General features: G+C 43.3%; 1 protein-coding gene across 1 annotated transcript in view; it reads left to right on the top strand.

The window, feature by feature from the left end:
• Positions 1 to 580: 580 nt before the first annotated feature.
• Positions 581 to 19675, top strand: part of palm1b (paralemmin 1b) — a 39321-nt gene continuing 20226 nt past the window's right edge. Inside the window, exon 1 of the mRNA XM_050061093.1 lies at positions 581 to 941. The gene's annotated coding sequence lies outside the window, so the exon portion shown is untranslated. The remainder of the gene's footprint in view (positions 942 to 19675) is intronic.

Here is a 19675-nt window from a genome sequence, read left to right as displayed (position 1 = left end):
GCAATATATTTTGGTTGATGTGAGGATGCAGATGTGACAGAATAATTTGGGTCAGACAATAACAGGCGGCTCCAAAATAGTTTGGATGTGTTAACATTTTCTATCACTGCGATTCATTTATTTTTGACTCATTTATTTAAAAAAAAAGAGAAATACAGCCCAGCTCAGAATCACTGCTCCAGGCTGAGCAGCCATTCAGTCTCACAGCCTGAGGTTATTTATGTAACAGAATGAAGACACATCTTGAGAAGTCTTGACATGGAGCCTTCCCGCCGCTAGATGGAGAAGTGGGGCATAAAAAAATACCACCCCTGAAAGAATGGTCCTTTCTCCTCTGGCGGCAGAACTGGATTTGCTCCCAGTTTTTTTAAGGCTGCACGTACACCGCTCCTCTGCAGCCCTGAAGCAGACAGCCTGGTTCCTCGGACGTCATATGATAAGGCTGGAGCAGAGCCAGCAGGGCCCCCGTTTGGAGAGGAGGACCCATTTCTCCGTCAACGCGCGCAGCCAGGGCCCCCTTTATCTCTACAAGGCAGGGAGGCGTATCCTTTTCCCCTCTCCCACTCCCCTCCACATACCACTCTGACTCTCCCTCTCACCCGTGCACTAACTACACACCAACCTGCTTCAGACGACGCCCCGACGCCCCGACGCCCAGGAGATTTCCACGCAGGGCGAGCCCGTCGTGCGTCTTTTCTCGCCATCCATCGGGGTCTTATCGTTATTGCCATTACTGTGCGCGCTCGGGCTGCCCGCGGCATCACCTCAGCAATAACAGAAAGGGTGCCAGCCACAAGAAGAAGAAGAGGAGGAGGAGGAGGAGGAGGAAGAGGAGGAGGAGGAGGAGAGGAAAGGGGGGTGTTAGAGTATTCGGCTCAGAAATAAACAAGAAGACACCCTGTTTGGAAGACGTCCGTGGCGGGAAAGGGATCTGCAACTGAGTAAGTCGTGATTTACAGAGTGCGGTGGTTGTGTGTTCCTGTGGCTGACCTGCTTTTGGTGGTTTGTCCAGCGGCGCAATATTTAAGCTTCCAGCTCGGGCAGCATCCTTTAGGGATGACAGAGCGGGACAGAGGGATGAAGATGGAGATGGACATGATGAAGGAGATGGAGGAAATTTTAATTAATATAGGTGGTGTGTTTCTGCAGCTGAGTGGTGAGATTCCTCTCTGTAAACACGGTCGCTGCGTTAAGGTTACAACTAGTAATCACCAGGGCGCAGCATCCTTAAAGGGACACAAATGCTCATTAGAAATAACAAGCGCACAGTGAAGTCAGGCTGGTTTGGAGAGGTGTGAGAAAAAAACAGCTGCATGATCATGTCATGTCAACAAGGTTTTTATGAGGCACCCAAAGGCCCGCGTTACTGCCCTGTACTTTAAAGCCACGATAGGCCGACAGGTGTAACGGGACGACATGTTTACGAATGCCTTTCATGATCCATCATGTCATATCGATCTGTGTGCTGAGGAGAGTGTTTCAGCATGTCTGTGTTTTTCTACCCTCGACGGTGAATTTCCAGTGGCGCCAGCCGTCACTGCACGGCAGAGAGATGCTGCCTGGCTACAGGCTGAGGAGGAGAGGAGAGTAACAGGGTAGTCTATGGTGTGTTGTGATGTGAGCAGTCTGCTCCAACATGGCGCGCATGAGCTGCAAAAACCTTGGCCATTACATACTCCTGTCTGGAATTCACACCGTGCAGTGGAACCAGGCTCGGTTTTTTTTTTAGGATAGCAGAGAATGAGTGTGTGCATCCTTAATATAACTGCCTGAGCTGCAATTAATACCAGCTCAGGTTGCCACTGGTGATAGAGCATGGCTCCCTGTGTCCTCTCAGAGTATCACGTAGGCTTGTGTGTACAGTGCTCTCCTTCTGTTGCTGTTCCAGTCTCTGAATAGAACAACAACAACTCCTGATTTTACTCTGATTTTTTTTTTTTTTTGCGAGCATGTTTGATCGCAGCAGGTGACACCAGACAAAAGATTGTGTTTTTGTTTGGTCTTGTGTCCATTGTTTCTCTGTTGGGTTTCTGCCCTGAGAACAGGCGTCACTGTTGCGGACAACATCTCTGTTGACAAAGACCAGCGAGTTAGTGATGACAGCACCGAGTCTGTAAACATAACACACCCATTATAGTTCCTAGAGAATTCATGTGGGTCCTTGCAGAACACACAGGGCGTCAGATCTTTGCTTTATTCATCTGAACGGCCACAGTGACACCTGTTTCACTGACTCCATGACAGTTTCTTCTGAGGTGGCTTTAAAGGTCCAGTGTGTAAGATAAAGCGGAGGTTTAACAAGCTGTGATTGCAGATTGCAACCAGCTAAAACTTCTCCTGGTTAGAATTCCTTCAGAGTTCATTGTTTGGGAGGTTTTTACCAGGAGCCGAATTATCCGTAGAGGTCTCTTCCTCGCCAAAACAAAAAGAGCAGGTTATTAAAAAGGGTCAAAACACGGAATAAAGCAGTTTCACCTTACAAATCAGTGTTTTTCCAATGCTGTTTGGCACAGTGGAGACAGGTGTCTTGCCCGCAACATGCTAATGTGAGCTTACACTTTTTCTCTGATAACTTAATTTGTGCTCACCTCACTTCTAAACCAGACATTCAGGAGGTTTTTACTGAGAGCCGAATTATCTGCAGACGTCTCTTTCTCTCCAAAACAAACTGATCCGGTCATTTGAACTGTTAAAAATACAGTGATGGGCCTCTAGCCTAGCACTTGCTAATCTGTGCTCACCTTTTTTCTCTGATAACTTAAAATCCAGACATTCAGGAGGTTTTTAGCGAAAGCCGAATTTTCTGCAGAGGTCTCTTCCTCCCCAAGTTAAACAGATTCACTATTTAAACTAGTTAAAAATGCTGATTAAAGCAGTTTCATGTCACTAATTGGTGTTTTTCCGATGCTGTTTGGCACGTTGGAGACATGTGGCTTGCCCACCACATGCTATTGTGTGCTCACCCTTTTTCTCTGATTAGATGTTTGCACAAATCAGTTTCTTCAACGCTGTTTGGCATGTCAAAGAAAGGCCTCTCGCCTAGCACTTGCTAATCTGTGCTCACCTTTTTTCTCTGATAACTTAAACTCCAGACATTCAGGAGGTTTTTAGCGGGAGCCGAATTATCTGCAAAGATCTCTTTGTCTCCAAAACAAACAGATCTATAGATTTAAACCACTAAAAATACTGATTAAAGCAGTTTCACGTCACAAATAAGTGTTTCTCCAATGCTGTTTGGCACATTTGAGGCAGGTGGCTCTGATCCAGACGCTCTGGGAGCCAAATTATCCACAGAGGCCTCCTCCTCTTCAAAACAAACAAAAACACTTGAATAAGGCAGTTTAATGTACAATTCAGAGTTTCTTCGATGCAGTTTGGCATGTCAAAAATGGGCCTCTAGCCCAGCACCTGCTAATCTGCGCTCACCTTGTTTCTCTGATAACTTAAGATCCAGACGTTCAAAAGGTTTTCACTGTGAGATGGATTATCTGCAGGGGTGTCTTCCTCTTTAAAACAAATGGATCCGGCGATTTAAACCAGTAAAAGTACTGATTAAAGCACTTTCACGTCACAAATCGGTGTTTTTCCGATGCTGCTTGTCGTAGAGGAGTTTCTTACTATGGTGGCCAACGCAAAAACACAAATGGCCCAAGCTAGAGCCAGTGTTTCGTTTGTCCATTCTGGACTACTGTAGAAACATGACAACAACATGGCGACCTCTATAAATGAGGACCCACTCTCTATGTAGATATAAGTCTCATTCTAAGGTAATGAAAACACAGCAATTCTTACTTTCAGGTGATTGTACACTAAAGAAGACATACTTTAGTATATTATATTCTATTTTGTGAATATATCCCCCAAATCCTACACACTGGACTTTTAAGCAAGACATCTTATCCATTTGCCGCCTCAGCCTGGGTGTGGAGATTAGTGTTGATGTTGATGTTTAAAAGGAGTCAAAGTGATTTCAAGTCCTAAGGGCAATGGGTGCAAGCTCAAGACACGTGTCAGGAAAGATGTGTTTTTGTGCAGTGCCAACAGTCTGAGCTCTTGTTTTGCCATTTTAGGTTGATTCACTTTTACTTTCACATTAATCTCTGACTATAGAAACGAAAGCATCAAATGAACAATCAGAGGAATATGGGCCGTAATTACATATCGTGGCTTTTAATAATCACTATGAAAGAGATGAAGACTATCGGTGTGTTTCGTTTGCATTGGTGCGAACACGAAAAGGGTGGAAGAATGACAATATCAGCAGCACATGCACACTGTTTGTTGTCTGTTCTGTTGTTTCATTGTATGAGCGAGACATGTTAAGCCCGCTGTAGGCCTCCGCCTGGCAGTGTGTGAGCTGAGGGTCTATATCCGGTCGACTGCTCTGTGTTGTGTCAGCGACTGGCAGTAGAGCTGACAGCACTTGTCTTGTCCACCCAATCACCGTGCGGCTTTATGACTCTGGACAGCCACATTTGTGTGTGTCAGGTTTTGTGTTCTTATATGTGTGTGTGTGTGTGTGTGTTTGTGTATGTGCAGCTTTTGTGTTTTAGTCTTTGCATGTATGCCAGAAAATGGATGATGTTTCTGTCTGTGTGTGTTGATGACGTTCTCCTGGCCTGGCAGGCTGGGCACTGGGATAGATCTGTTTTCACCAATTTAGATAGGGGAAATAACCGGAAGGTCATCCATCCTAATCTCGGACTGTCAGTGACAAATGAGGACGAGTAACATTCTTTACAACCAGCAAACTGCAGTCAGAAGTGCCCTTTACTCAGCTCTGACCATCAGAGATCGTCAGCGAGTGGGACTGGGTAGAAACTGGTCATATTGAGCCTCTACTCAGTGAAAGTGATACCAAAATGAGCCTACTCACTTATGCCTCATTTCCAACTGCAATGTTGAGCTCAACCTGAATCAACTCACTTTTGGTACCAGGTCCTTTTTCGCTATTTTGTTTTCCACTGCAGATGATACCCTCTCGGTGTAGGTGGGATTCTCAGCTGATCACCATAGCGATACTGTGTGAAACTGCCATGACATCATCTTCAACACTCACTGAATCCTTTCGTTGGCAACCAAACAGAGAAATGTCTGCATTTAGCCAGTTGTACAGCGTAGAGTACGGAGTAGTTTTGCAAGCTGCCAGTTTTTTAAAATCTGGGTCAAGTGAATATTGCGGTCACTATTGATGGCAGCCTGGCTATTTAAAAATGAGCAGTTTGGACAGGATGTCTTCTGCTGCATAAGTGATGATTCCAATGACAGTTCTCTCCAAGCCTTCAAGAGCAACACCAGGCTTTGAGGCCACTTTCACATAGTGGCCAAACCATGGAATTACAGCTCCCAGGTTCGTCACATGATGCTGTTGGGCCCAAAAAGTTTTTTTCCATAGACTTACATTGTGAAAGAGACATATGAAAATCAGTGGATACATTTTTTGAGCATCACAACCCCCCCAAAATGACTCGTTTTATGATCAGAATTTGATCCATTTAGTCCAGTAACATTAAGAAAGTCTAGAAGAGACGCATGTTATACCCCTGATGTGGAAGAATTGAGGAATTATATACCCAGAAAGTTGTACTTGTTTTGCTTCATGTGTGCCTGAGCAACTGTCATTGGAATGGGTGGGACTAGGGATGTATGATACTGGATTTTTACCGATGATATGCCGATATGTAACAACTCATTTGACCGATAACGACCAATATATCAACTTTTTCCCAAGTCAAGTCTCTTCTGTAGTTGAATTAACATCATAGATGCATGCATACTCAAAGCATGATGGCCCCCCAACAACCGGAGACATGAAATACAATACTTTTCAATGTATGTAATCTTCACTCATTGTGCAAATTAAGAAAAAGCAAGTTGGCCGATTCTGCCAATATCAGCCAATACCGATGATGTGCCGATATTATCATGCATCCCTAAGTGGGACCCCGCCTTCAACGCTGTATCCAGTTCTCTTTATACATGAACAGTACTCCCATGTAGGTGGGATTCTCAGCTAACCCCATAAGCGGTGTTGTTTGAAGCTGCCGTGACATCATCTTCAATGCAACACTCGCTGAATCCTTTCACTGGCGACCAAACAGGGGAACATCTGCACCTGGTCAGTTGTACGATGTAGTGCACATTGTGTTCAGCCAAGATTTGTAGGCTGCCATTTTTTAACATCTGGCTCAAGTGTATAAAATAATTGTTGGCCTATTGATGACAGCTTGGTTATTTAGAACTGACCCAGTCTCACTGTAAAGACGTCGAAATACGGCGCTTGAGCAGTGACTTGTGGCGTCTGACACCGAGGAAAAAAGCTGTTCTTTAATGTCAGCATGATACGCGGCCAGTTGCCGTTATGGTTTACTGGTACCCGGCGGCCTCAGGGGGACACGGTGGGACAACAACAAAAGTTAAGGTGGCGATAGTCTGAGTAGAGTGGGCGGAAGGGTTGGAAGATGGGTCCAACAAACACAGACTTTTACCCGAGAGAGTGGTGTTTGTGTCCCATAAGATTCAAAAGTCTAAACACGTGTTTTTGTTGTTGAAGGAAAAAAACATCAATTTGCTTTGTTGTTCTGACGTAGTGCGTTTTTTTTTTTTTGAAAGAGACTGTATGTAAATGGTAAATTTCCTGTGAAAACAGAAGTGTATTTTGAAAGAAGACAATGCATGTGACAGGCAGAACTTGACTCAGCGTCCCAGAACGTCGACATCCAACGCAGCCAGGATACTTTGTACATCGTATCCGGACGTGAAAAGTCCATGACCAAACGTCAATATGTGACAAGGTCAGAGTGAGAATGTGTTGGTCCATCAGGTCAGAAACCCATTTCCAGATCAGTGCTAAAGTTGCTCCAAATCTCCAACTGTTTGCTCGAACGGTCATCATATCAAAGCTGACAGTATGTCAGTGTTGCCCAGCTTGTTTCGACTGCCCTCCAAGTCACCAAAAGAGAAGTACATGCAGGTTAAATGGAAATGCCAGGATGTTAAAGGCGACCTCAACATTAAAACTGACAGCAAAACATTGCCACTAATGCACGACAGCAATCTGCCAGCATTTCAGTGGCAAAACTGGTCGGTTCGACATCATTACCAGAGAATAGCAGGCCTCTCACGAGTTCACATCCTGCCCTGAGCAAGTTGCCCCAGAGTGATAGATATTGCTAATTATCCTCAATGACCTTGCTGTCATTAAGAAACCATTTATGCAGCGGTTATAAAATCACATAAGCATGGCAGTCGAGGAAAATGAATGTCATGCATTACAGAGGCCTGTACAGTTACTGTTTAGTGCTGAAGCACGGTGCTGTAGGGAAGGAGAGGATGTGGAAGTGAAAGCTTGCTCAGCATGCGTACGGATAAGGAGTAACATCTGGGCAGATAGTAGAGATGTGAGATATTATTTGATAACGTGATGCAATCCACCTTGCCCTTTCTACCTCTATGTTTTTTTCGTCTTTCTATTAATCACTGCCTTCTCTTTTCCTCCTGGATAGTCACTTTATTCTTTTTCTTTTTTTCCTGACTATCTCTCATTACAGCCCCCCCTCCTCGCTGCTTTGTCATGACAGATAAGGCGAGAGAGGATTTGTTTTTTTCACTCTCTTCCCAGCGGAGAGTCTGTCTTCTGATAAACTGTCATTTTTAGCCACTAAGTCATTTTTAATCTCAGAGGCAAATGCGCTCAGCGGTACGTGTTTGTGTGCATGTTAGGCGCCCCTCCCTGTAACACGCGCACACCCACGCGCTCATATGACGATCATCTGTGTTGTTGCGAAGATGATATCAAAAGCACTATTGATAAAGAAGAATTCATCCGTCTTTCTGCACTCTAGATAACCTGAAACTAACACCGCACACACATATTCACACACACACTCACATCTGCTTTAAGGGGAAGACGGAAAATGAATAGGAGGTCTTGTCTTATAAATGAAGCCTAGGTTTTATAACCCCAGAAGAGATTGGACAGGGTGATATTGGACAAACATGCTCAGCACGAACAATTCTTAAACCTCTTGTGAGCCATAAGTGGGGATTGGGATCTTGCCATGAGGAAAAGGCACCTATTTGGCCTAATGGTTCCTGTGTTAACGTTGAGAGGCGGCTCCAGTAATGCAAGTCCACAGGCTTCCGGATATAGCGAGCTTGCTGATTGACCAGAGAGCACGCCAGGACATAGGAGACAGTTAGAAATTGACCGTCTGTGAACATAAAAGCAACGCTGTCAGCATGTTAATGCTAATGCTGGTACATTGTTCTTGCAAAAAAGATGCAGAGTAAGGAAAAGGTCAATAATTAAAACCGCCAACCCATGTAGTCATTAGTTAGAGACACAAATAGACTGTTTCTGTGCAACATTTTCTAATCTATCAACATTCCTAATGTGCTTTCTATGAGTCGGGGCATTGAGTATTCACACAAGAATTTTCATTGCAATGCCTACATTAAAATGAAGTCATGTGGGAACGCTCCAACAAGGGACACATTGTCATAATGTTTGCCTCGGTTGTGTTTATGCTTTCCCATTATGCCTCTCTCCCTCCTCTCAAACACTTCCTCCCACACTTCCAATCCCTCAAGCCCCTTCATTGCTATTTCTCTACCTGTCCACCAGATGTCGTCGGGCTTTTACACCTTCCTCAGTCACCTCACTCCTCCTCACCTGTTCCCCATTTCCCTCGTTAGTCTTGCAGCATATATACCAGCCCATTTCCCCTTACATTGCCTTAGCGTTCCAGCTGCCTGATCCACAGACTGATGACTCCCTGCCTATCTCCTTTGGATACGTTTGCCTGTTTTTGACTCCTGACCAATGCCTGTCTTTTTATTCAAGTAAACTTTTATCTCAACCTCTCAGCCTGTTAGTTGCTACATACATTGTAGAATCCAGGTGCTGTAGTGTGTCTGTTTTGTGGCGAGCAGTAACAGGGGACCTTTTTTCTGGAGCACCCAGATTCAAGCCCCTTTGTCAAGTTGTAGAGCTGCAGTTTATTCTCTCTGGCTACGTTGAGACTGCAGGCAAACCACATTTGTTTTTCAAATCATATCTTTGAAACTGACTTTCCGCACTGTTATTTGCAAGTGATTAGATCAGATTTGTGTCCAAAACCTCTCTGCATGGGTTGCTGTGGTAACGATGTAAGCAGTGGTAACTACATAGCTAAGCTGGTGACGCTACTTTCCAACATGGGAGCTTGAGAAATAGAAGAATATTGTGCTGTCATTGTCCACAAACTGTTTTTCTTTTCATGCTGTCCTCCATAGCGCTCTGCTGGTAGCAGCATGGATTCTGCTCAACACTTCACTTTGCTGTACAGACTTTCTAAAGTCCATCTGGATGCAATCTGGAAATGCCAAAAAATGGATTTGGGCCGGCAGTCTGAACAAGGCCTCTGTTCTGAAGTGACTTGTTGCACGCTTTGTTGTAGGGCTACAACTAATTATTTTCTGTCAAGTAATCATCCAATTTTCTCAATTAATCGATTTATCGTTTAGGCTATAAAATGTCAGAAAACAAGTGGAAAAATCCTCAGTATCATTTCAAAGAGCCAAAGCTGATGTGTTCAAATGCTTGTTTTATTCAACTAATAAAATAATAAATTGTGAAGACAATAAAGCCTCCACAAAAATAGCATTTTAAGTCTTGTGTGTGATTTATCCTGGCTTCATGTGAGTAGAGGAAATCTCCACTTGTCACTAGGCTAATTTATACCATGTAAAATGCCATAGGCTTGTGCTAATAATGTTAGCATGTTATATTTGCTTGGAAAATGTGTTTAGTATAAGAAAGTTGTTTTGTCAGTGAACCTTGTGAGTTGTAATGGAGCCGAATTTTGTAAGGTCACCTTTGTTAAATGTTGCTGTTGTCCCTGGCTTGTTATGAGTAGAGGAAAAGCCCGTTAGCTACTAGGCTAATTTATACAATGTAAAATGCCATAGGCTTGTGCTAAAAACATTAGCATGTTATATTTGTGGGGAAAATGTGTCCAGATAAAGACAAGTGCTTTGTCTGTGAAGGCTGCGAGTTACAGTGAAGCTGATTTGTGTACTTGTGTTTGAGATTGTCTCTATTAAGCCATGTTTAAAGTGTTTTTAATGTGTGTTTAATGTGTGTTTTGAAACTTTAAACTTTAACTTGCAACTAACAACACGTAGCCCATTTTGTAGAAAATACTGAGATATATATTGTGTATCGCCAGTCAGCCTGTAAATACCGAGATATGAATTTTTGTCCATATCACAGCCCTAGATACATGACAATTGCACGTTATTATGTAGCAAATAGATTGGAACATTATGTTCTAACAATGCTGTGATTAACGAGAGGCTAGGTTGAGGCACAAAAACCACTTGGTAATGGTCAGGGAAAAATCACGTTATGTCTTGAAATACCCAGTGTAGGGGCCACAACCTCAGCAGGATACGCAGCTATGTCTCAGTCAACAACTGATCGCTTTTCATGCCACTGTTTTGTCACGAAATGCAGTCAAGCCTTGGTAAAAACCAACCACTTTTTGTGGCATTACTCCCGCTGGAAAAATGCTGACAAGTTGCAATATAACACCCACATTTGGAGCTTATAAAGTCGGTGGAAACACAGTATTGACTCGCTAAAACCCAACCTGTTTCCTAGTATGGTGATCTGGAACAGTGGCGTGCAGCTCGGCAGCCTCCTGATGACAAAGTCAGCTTTTATATTACGTCAATTTGCAAACGTTGCTATGACATGTATGAATTGTGCAAATGTAAGGTATTCATGGTTTCTAGAAACGTACAATGTCAGTGCTTTCTTCCAGCGACTGGACTGCATCTTCAGTTTGTTCTCTCCTAGTACCTTTGTGATGTTGTTGTAACCAAATCTTTAAGCATGCTAGTTATCTCTTAATTTATGTCAACTTCTCTTCTTGTGTCCAGAAGCTCATGAACTTCTGCATCTGTTGTCCTTGTAGTGACTTTGCTCAGTCCCTACTAAAAATACGCAGCTTGTAAATCAGAACAGATTGTTTACCAGGTGGGGAGCTAAAAGGCTTTTATATCACACTCAGCCGTGGTGGTTGTCTCTCCACTCTGTTGCCTAAATTTGGATTTTCTGCACAGTGAACCAAACTCCAGGCTTTGAAACATCCCAATACAGACAGACACTACCTGCGACACTAGAGATGCTATGTACATGCCTTACAAGCTGAACCTGTGTTCTGACCTGAATGCTGCGGCTGTAATCTAAACTCACCAATCAATAAAGTGTCACCGACTCTGTGTGCATTCGATGGATGCGGAAAAATTAACAAGCAAGCACCACGACTCGGCAGATTTGCAGTGTAAAGGTTTATTGCTGTGGAAGTAATGAAGGTCGAGTGTGGTCAAGTGAAGAAATGAGGCGAGACGATGAGGGATCCAGGGAGCAGAGACACAGGATGGGGATGTTGTCTCAGTGCAGTGTTTTGAGGAGATTTAGAAGAGACAGAATGAGACAGAGGTTTCTTGAAGCTTTGAGTCGTGTTAGGAGCTGATAAGGTAGATGGAAAGGCAGAGGTATACGGCCTATGAATGAGCAAACAGCGTCTGAAACCCTCTTCCCTCACACCTTTCTGATTTGGGGAGCTGCGTCAGATAAGTGTTGTAACTTTCCAAGACCAAAAATTTGACAATCACAGTCACTGAGGTCACTCAGGTGTGTACAGGTGAAAAAGAAGGAAGGATTCTGGGAGAGTTGTAGATGAACCGAGCGAGCCAAAAGAGTCTTTCATGAGTTGCTTTGCTACGACACAAAATGGATTACTAAAAATAATCTGTCTTTCTTTCCTGCTCTCTCAATCTTTACACCTCTGTGAGCCTGTTTGCACCTGGTATTAACATGTGTTTCGGTGATCTGAACACAAGTAGACCGGCATGACACATCGCCGCTCAGTCCTGTGTCTATCACGCATCTCCAGCTGACCACTTGTCAAAGGGCCCTGCTCACATTTATTACGTCCACACTCTTGCTAGCATGCTCGCCAGTCACGTTAGCGGTTGTTTCGGCACAGCTAGGGATATCACTGTCAGCAGAATTCAGCAGATCTCCTTCCATATGGCAAAATGATGGACAGTCAGGCAACACTTCGTTGAGCTCATCGTAAAATTGGCAAGTTATAGAGCATTTGCACACTGTCACCAAAACAATCACCACATCCTTCACTGATGACATAGTCCTTGTTGGGGACGCACCAGGACACATTAGTGTTTACGCTACAAAAGATATGCGGCCAAAAGGGCCTGAGGGTGCTGCACTAGTAGTGACCGGCAGAAGTAGTCATGTATGTTTTTATTGTTTTTGTGGTGTTAAATGTCATTTTGACAGTTGAATGAATGGTGATCCGATAATCCCAATGTCAACTGTCAAGCATTTGGTTTTGGTGCTCTTGTCACTGTGTGGTGTTGTTTTCTCTGAATGGGTTTGACCAACCTCATGGACTGAAGTACAGCCGTGAGTTTCTTGTCCAGTGTTGCTACGCAGAGGTAGTGTTTGATCCTGGAACGGTGATTCCACCGGCAATCTGGAAGGATTTGGGGTAAAATACAGACTCCAAGAATTGTTCTATTCTGCTTTTATTGAGTCCGTTCGTTTAACGTTGTCTGTTGGTTTGGTAATCTAAGCCTTAAAAACAAGAGCAAGTTGGAAAAAGTGTTCAAGTTGTGCTGTAAGATCACTGGTGTTAGTTTTAATAACCTCCAGCATCTGTATGAAGAGAGGGTCACCACTAAAGCTTGGACGATTGCCTCAGACTCTCAACATCCCCTCCATGTTGAGGTTCAGATGCTTCCATCAGGGCGGAGGTTTAGCCTCCCTAAATGTAGCATTTAAGTGTTGCAGATTGTCCTTTGTCCCGTCTGCTATTTCTTATCTTTTTTTTTTTTTTGTTCCCTGAAATATGTCTTTTATTACAAGGACAACTATTGCTACTGCTATTTCTTATCTTAACCAGCGGTGACCACAAATTGTCTGTGATTTACCCCTGACAGTGTGTGATACTGGATACTGTTTGTTATGTATTGTACTGTCTGTTTTGTTGTACTACTGACTACTGTCTGTATTCTGACTTGCTCCTTGGGGACACTTTACCTTACCTTACTCTACTTTACCTTACCCTACCAAATATGTCCCAGACCACCTCAACAAGTGGTTGAGTGGTTGGATCACAATGTGTCTTGGTGGTCATTTACACTTGTATTTAGCACTGTCCACTTGTGATCAGATCACCCAGGATACATATTAATACCAGGTGTAAACAGGCTCTACGTCATCTTCTATGTAACGTCTATGGATGACTTCAAGAAAAGATTATTTGAAGCTGTGTGCTGTTACCTTTGGCAGACTTTTGTTGTCTTGTTAACTTGCAATATGCTATGAACTTCATAGGAAATTTTGGCACACAGATTCAAAATCCCAGTTCATTCGCTTCCTTTCTGACCTCTTCCTCCCACCCCACGTGTCTCAGTCTCTGTGTGGCTTCTCATTTGTCTTCCCAACATGGATGTTTCACAGTATGTCACTCAGCTTTGTACTGACAGAGCTGTTATTTATGGGTGACCTCTGGGGGTGGAAGAAGAGTTTAACCCTCTGACCCCTGGAATACTAACAAGTGACCTCAGCGGACTTCCTCCAGTTTTCATTGGCACTGGACTGTTTATGTGTGGCCGAATTTTGCCCCAGATAGAAGGATGCAGAGCTGAATATGTGGTGGTGGAGGAGTCGTGGTGTGGGTGCTGGCCTGGGACGTGTGTGTGTGTGTGTGTGTGTGTGTGGCCAGGGCAGAAAAGCAGGGAGGAGTATTGTTGTCTCTGTGCTCTTTTGGCCTGAAGGAAGGAAACTGTGGAAGTGGGGAGTAGAGAGAAGGAGAAAGAAGTGCCACTCCAGCTCAGCGAGTGTGAAGGGGATTTGAGATTAGTTTCCTCTTCCAGACTCTCTGGGTTTTCTAATGCAGGACCTGGGTCATTAAGCTCGAGAGTCATTCTCACAGTCATCATTCTTCCTGAAGAGGAAACATTTTTGTGCCAGACAGTGTTATTTTGTGTGTATTTTCGTTTGTGTGTCTACATACCTTTCTCATTCAAGAATAGCCAGAAGTTACTATCTTATTCGCATGTGGGTTCTTTCTAGATTTTAAGTAATAGTTAGTAATTAATTTTTTTCCCTTGACCTCGATATTTCTCATTTTCTGCCTCTTAATTTTCTCTGATTTCTGCGAGGGAGTTTGTGTGTGTGTTTCGTGTGTGTGTGTGTGTGTGTGTGTGTGTGTGTGCGCGCCAGGGAGTTTCATTATGGTTGCGCAATATCAGTTAAAAGGTTCTCGCTGTTATGAATTAACACTTGAATGAACTCATTTCCCTTTTCACGAGGCAACGAGAGCTCTGTAGAAATAAGTTATTAGATTGTTCATGCCAGTGTTGTATGACTGGAACCATTAGAGGCTATTTTCAAGGTAATTTGTTGTAATTTGTAACAAGTGTAAAATTAGTGTGATTCTCTCGGTGCCTTTCCTTTTTTCTGTTTGGCTTTCGATCCCCTCTCCTTGTTTGGTCTGATAACACACCTGTTGCTTTGACGGTTAGATGTTGCCTCTCTGTTCTCAGATTGGTTGACAAGAAGGTTTCAGAATTCACATAGCTACAAATGAGACAAAAAACGACAAGTCTTTCAGTGAAAAAGTATTCTACTGTCAGCCGCTCCTAAAAAAAACAGCAGCCCTCACTGTCGACTTTACGCTCCTTTGCTGTGGCTGTGTCTGCTACGTAGCAGGAAATGTCTGCTGGCCGTATAATGTTGGTCGCCTGGCCACGACTGACTCCCAGGCCAGACTTTGGACATGCCTGCTTTTAAAGATAAGGCCCGGGCCATGCTGCATGCGTGAGCAGTGCTTGATGGCTACCTCACATGCTTGCAGTCTTCACACATACAGCGTTGTGGGTGTGGCACTGCTGCAGAGCTGCCTGCTGCTGTATCTGCTCTTATTTCCACGATTAAAACTGATACCCCACTCATTTATGGAGCCGTGCAAGCCACTGTCAACAACACGGCCATGACAGTATTTCAGAATAAAAAGTGAATTGTAATGACAGCGGGATGGCATGTACGGGACTGACTTGAAATAACCTTCAGTGCCTAGTGTTGCCCCTTTTACAACAACACAGACGCAGGTTGGTTCTCTTAAACGGGCGTTTATTCAGGCATCTCCTTCTTGTCATGCCGTCAAACTAATTTTTAAAAATAAACATAACAGAGAACTCATCAATACAGTGTACAAAGTGCAACATGACAGAAGAGAAAACAAAATGGCAGTCAGTGCAATCATGAGAAACATAGTGAAATGAAATACCTCGTCGGCCACTGGTCTTGAAAAGAGTTTCCCAAAGCTCTTAAAGTCCTTCAAACATCTTTCGGATTGTCTTTCCGACAATCCAACTTCGACCTCAGACATTTACACAACAAAAGCCAAATCTAGCAAGACATTCTCAGCACTGTGCTATACACTGTCCCACAGCGAATTCCGCCGTAGTGGTACACCTGACAATGAGCATTAGTTCCGGCACAGAAATTAAGATAAGCGAACAATGAACTAATACCGTAGAAGCTTCCACCTTTACCTTGCATGCATCAACTCAGTCTCATGACGATAAGATTTGAATCATCATGAACTAAATTATTTATCCATGTATTTATGAAATTCTGAACTTGATTATGCATTGTGCACATTTTAAACTAAACATCTTTAAACAGCACTTACACGCCGCTGTTTAAATTACGAGGTGGCAGTTATTTTATATAAAATAAAATCCATGGATTTAACCATACAATAGCCTTAGTCAGGCTAAATAACAACAACAACATAAGGCTACTGCTTCAAAATCAAAGAATTAATTAATTAATCCGAGCACAGCACTTGCATAAGAATGTAGAGCAGAGTGCTAAATATTTTTTGAATTTATGAATGACTCTACGTCAAAATCTGCAGGGGGAAGCACATAAAAAATCTGTTTGCAGCTTGCATCTGTCTCTTATTGACTGTCCCTTCACTTCCCTGTCATTCCCCTTCTGTATGTGAATTGCTACAATGGGGGGAAATGGAGTCAAGGCCAAAAGTCGTTATTACAACTATGAAAAGCAAGCAGGCGAAGAAATTGAAGTAAGTGACATGAATTCTGTCTGTACGTCATTTGATCTCCTGCTCTCTGTTCCAGGACTGAGGACAACGCTGCATTACAGCTACATGCATCGTAGTCACAGACTGTAAAATTTGCTCTGTTTGGGAGCCAGCCCCTAGTGAGCAGTTGATGAACTGCAGTTTTTGGCACTTCCACATTGGCCTCACTTGAGTTGAGCGCTGGAGGTTGCTGCTTGAGCTTAGCCAATAATTTTGTTGGTTTTTTGCTTTTTTTTCATATGTAAAGCTTAGACCTTAAAGGCGCTGTATGTAAGAATGTGGCCAAAACGGTTACTAATTCAAAATACTGCCGCGAGTCGTGTCCGCCCCTCCTCCCCTACAGATTCGAGGTTGCTGGACAGCGGCACGCTGGAGACTGATTTATTTGCCCGCGGGCGGCTGCCGTGGCAGGGCCGTGTCGCCGCGTCCTTGATCTTCAGTTTTCCAGCAGACCGTTCGAGCAAGTCCGGCTTCTCTGCTGCTAACGCTGCTGCAGGGATACAGCTGAGGAGGAGCCGGCTACTAATGCTATGTAGCGGGACACTTCTAACGCTGCTTGCCGTGCTGCTGTAGCTCAGTCATAACTAACTGATGCTGAGACTCAACTGACTGTGTGACTGGTAGACGGCGGTAGGTGGCACAACAGGCCAAAACACAAATTCAAAACATAAACATGATTTGCGGACTGTAAAAAAATTTTTTAAATGCGAATATTCTGGCCATACTATTGTTGTCAGTGAGATCAGTATGTTACATGAACATTATTCCTTAGTCTCTGTGACATATTAGGAGGATTTTACGACTGTTTGCTTTAGATTTCTTACATATGACCTTTTAAGGGTCAGTCATGTTATGTTGCGCATTGATGTGTTTTTAATAGTTACACAGCAACAGCAACACCATCGACAATAATGGAGGTTATTTGCCATTTCTGTTTCTTGTGGGATTTGTTGAAAGTGTAGAATATCACAAGATTTATTGTTTAAAAACTCAGTTTCATTTAATATCTCTCCTTGTAGAAATCCCTCTTCTTTCATTCATGAGTTCATGTTTCTGTTGATGTTGTTCTCTTTCCTCGAGCTGAAGGGCATCCCATATGGTTGCAATGTTGTAGGTGTCAGATCCGTTCAGGCATTGTACATTCAAGTGTTTACTATATAATGAAGCACAGATGCTATAAAAAAAAAACAAGCTTTAAAAAAAAATCTGTGCCTCTGAGTAGCGTGGGATCACAATCAGTTTGTCACAGTGTCCGATTCCAGGTTGTCGTGGCGTTTAAGATAATCCCAGATTAGTGGTGATGAGACCTGGTGTAATCTGCCGCTACCGCCAACGCATAGACGGATGGCCCGTGGCTGTCCCGCAGTTACACAGTGTGACTGGTCTCATGTGCACATCAGTACAGCGTGTACTTTCTGAACTTTTTACTCCCAGACTTTGTAGCGTGAATAATGAATACAATGTCTTTTAACTGACTTTTCAGAACATATCAGTGCAACTGGAACAAATAACAAAATGTTGTAGGAAGTGCTCTATCTAAATTGGGTTTGGTGCATCCTGCCAGTTCAGTGGAAGGAAAATCACTTCTTCTCACCTTGGGAAGGTTGGGTTTTAGGTCATCATGATATCCCTAAACAAAGATGCCCAGCAGGATTATCATTCATTTAGCTCCATGGGCATTAAGGTAATCACTTTTAGGACATTTCAGTCCAGATAGAGAGTGTGTGTAAAGTGACTGCTGGTGCCAGAGGACCATGATGCTATTAGAAGAGGATGCTGGAGCTCTATGCAGGCAGTTAATGTGTTCCTGGAAATGCTACAGAAGCAGTGCACTCAACAGGGAATAGGGCCAGTCATTAGTCCATTTCCCTGACTTCTTGACTCCGTGCACCTGCCTTGACGTATTGACGAAACCATCCCGGTTTCAGTTTGTTTATATGTAAGTCTGCCGGCTGAGACAGCTGCTTCCTTTCTGATTTCAGTCTGACCAATAATGTTGATCTATTATATTTATCTGTCTCAATATGTTTCTGCCGGCCCCCCGGCTGTCCTCTTTTCTCAGCCATAAATGTAATTACTCTTCCAACCACGCCGCAAGGATGCCTGTCTTTGTGTCTGCTTTCCTTTCTCCTTGTTTGTCCATAATTTATGAGCGAGGCAGCAGGATGCATGCCAACGATGTTCCAACAAGGTGGACATATTTTTTTTCCAATACATCTTAAAAATTCATTACAGCTGTAGCCTAGAGGTTAGAGAGGCAGGGGTAGTATTAAAATACTGGATTGAATGGTGGGGCATGCTTAAAAAATCTGAGTATTTAACTCCCAGTTCGTCCAGTGGACATCTGATCTGTTCTTAAGACTGCATAGTTAATGGATTTTCCACTGTCACTGAAGGGTGATTGTTTTAGATGTAGGCATGGGTGTCTTGCAAACTTATTTTTCCACAAATGGTTCCTCATTTCCATCATGCTTTCAGCTGGACAAAGTAGTCTTACCACAAGGTCAACTGAGTCTTACGGTCTCAGACAAGGACAAAGGTTTTGTTTGTTTAGCTCTGAGCTCCGAAGTCATTGAAAACTGCTGCTTGGTCAGTGACTTCCGGCATCAGACACCAACAAAAAAAGTGTTTTCAAAAAGTAACCACGTTCTTTTGTTGTTGAAAGGGAAGAAAAAGTCAAGTTGCAGTGTTGTACCAAGGTAGTGAATTTATTTTTGAGAAAAAGACTGTATGCAAACTGTACATTTCCTGTGAATACAGAAATGTATTTTGTATTTGGTATGTTGTTGACACCCCAAAACGCACCCAGGGTACCTTGCACATCATATATGGATGTGGAAAGTCCAGAACCAAACAGTTTGGGCTTGCTCTGCCAGGAAATTTTTAGCATCAACACTTAATTTTCTACGTTCTGGTGAATTTTATGCACCGATTTGTGCATTTTGTGTATAACTTTAGGGTGTAGATGTCATATACTTTGTGAGCATGAAAACACTACTTTTATGTTTTTATTGGGGAGGACAAATGCACATGTTCTTAATAATAAGGGTGAAATCTACACTAATGGTCGTGGAGTTGACCCAGTTGTAACATAGAAATTTAGGCAGGAGATTAACCTGGAAATCCAGCTGCCCCGCCCCTAGCAAATTCGAATTTGCACTGCACGGGGTTAGCCAACTACACTTATCTTTTTCCTTGATAGAGAAACAGAAGACTGCCCGAGAAGCCTTCGTTTCCAGGAAGGACGTTTTTGCAGTTTTGCCGACAGGATACGGCAAAAGCATAATCAGTTAGCCCCACTGTTCGGCAAACAAATGAGGCTTAGTGCAATGAATACATCACCTTGTTTTTTGCTCTGATTGGCCATCGTGCTATTCAATTGCGTGCGGCGGCATTTAATATGCCTCAGTTAGTGCCGCCCCTTGGCTAGGAAGGGTGTGTTTGGTGAGGGCCAGACTCAAAATCTTTCAAGATTTGAGTCT

Source organism: Epinephelus moara, chromosome 14, assembly GCF_006386435.1.
Source record: "Epinephelus moara isolate mb chromosome 14, YSFRI_EMoa_1.0, whole genome shotgun sequence".
Taxonomy (NCBI): domain Eukaryota; kingdom Metazoa; phylum Chordata; class Actinopteri; order Perciformes; family Serranidae; genus Epinephelus; species Epinephelus moara.
Note: the sequence above shows the minus strand (reverse complement) of the source record. Positions and strands in the feature narration are given on the sequence as shown.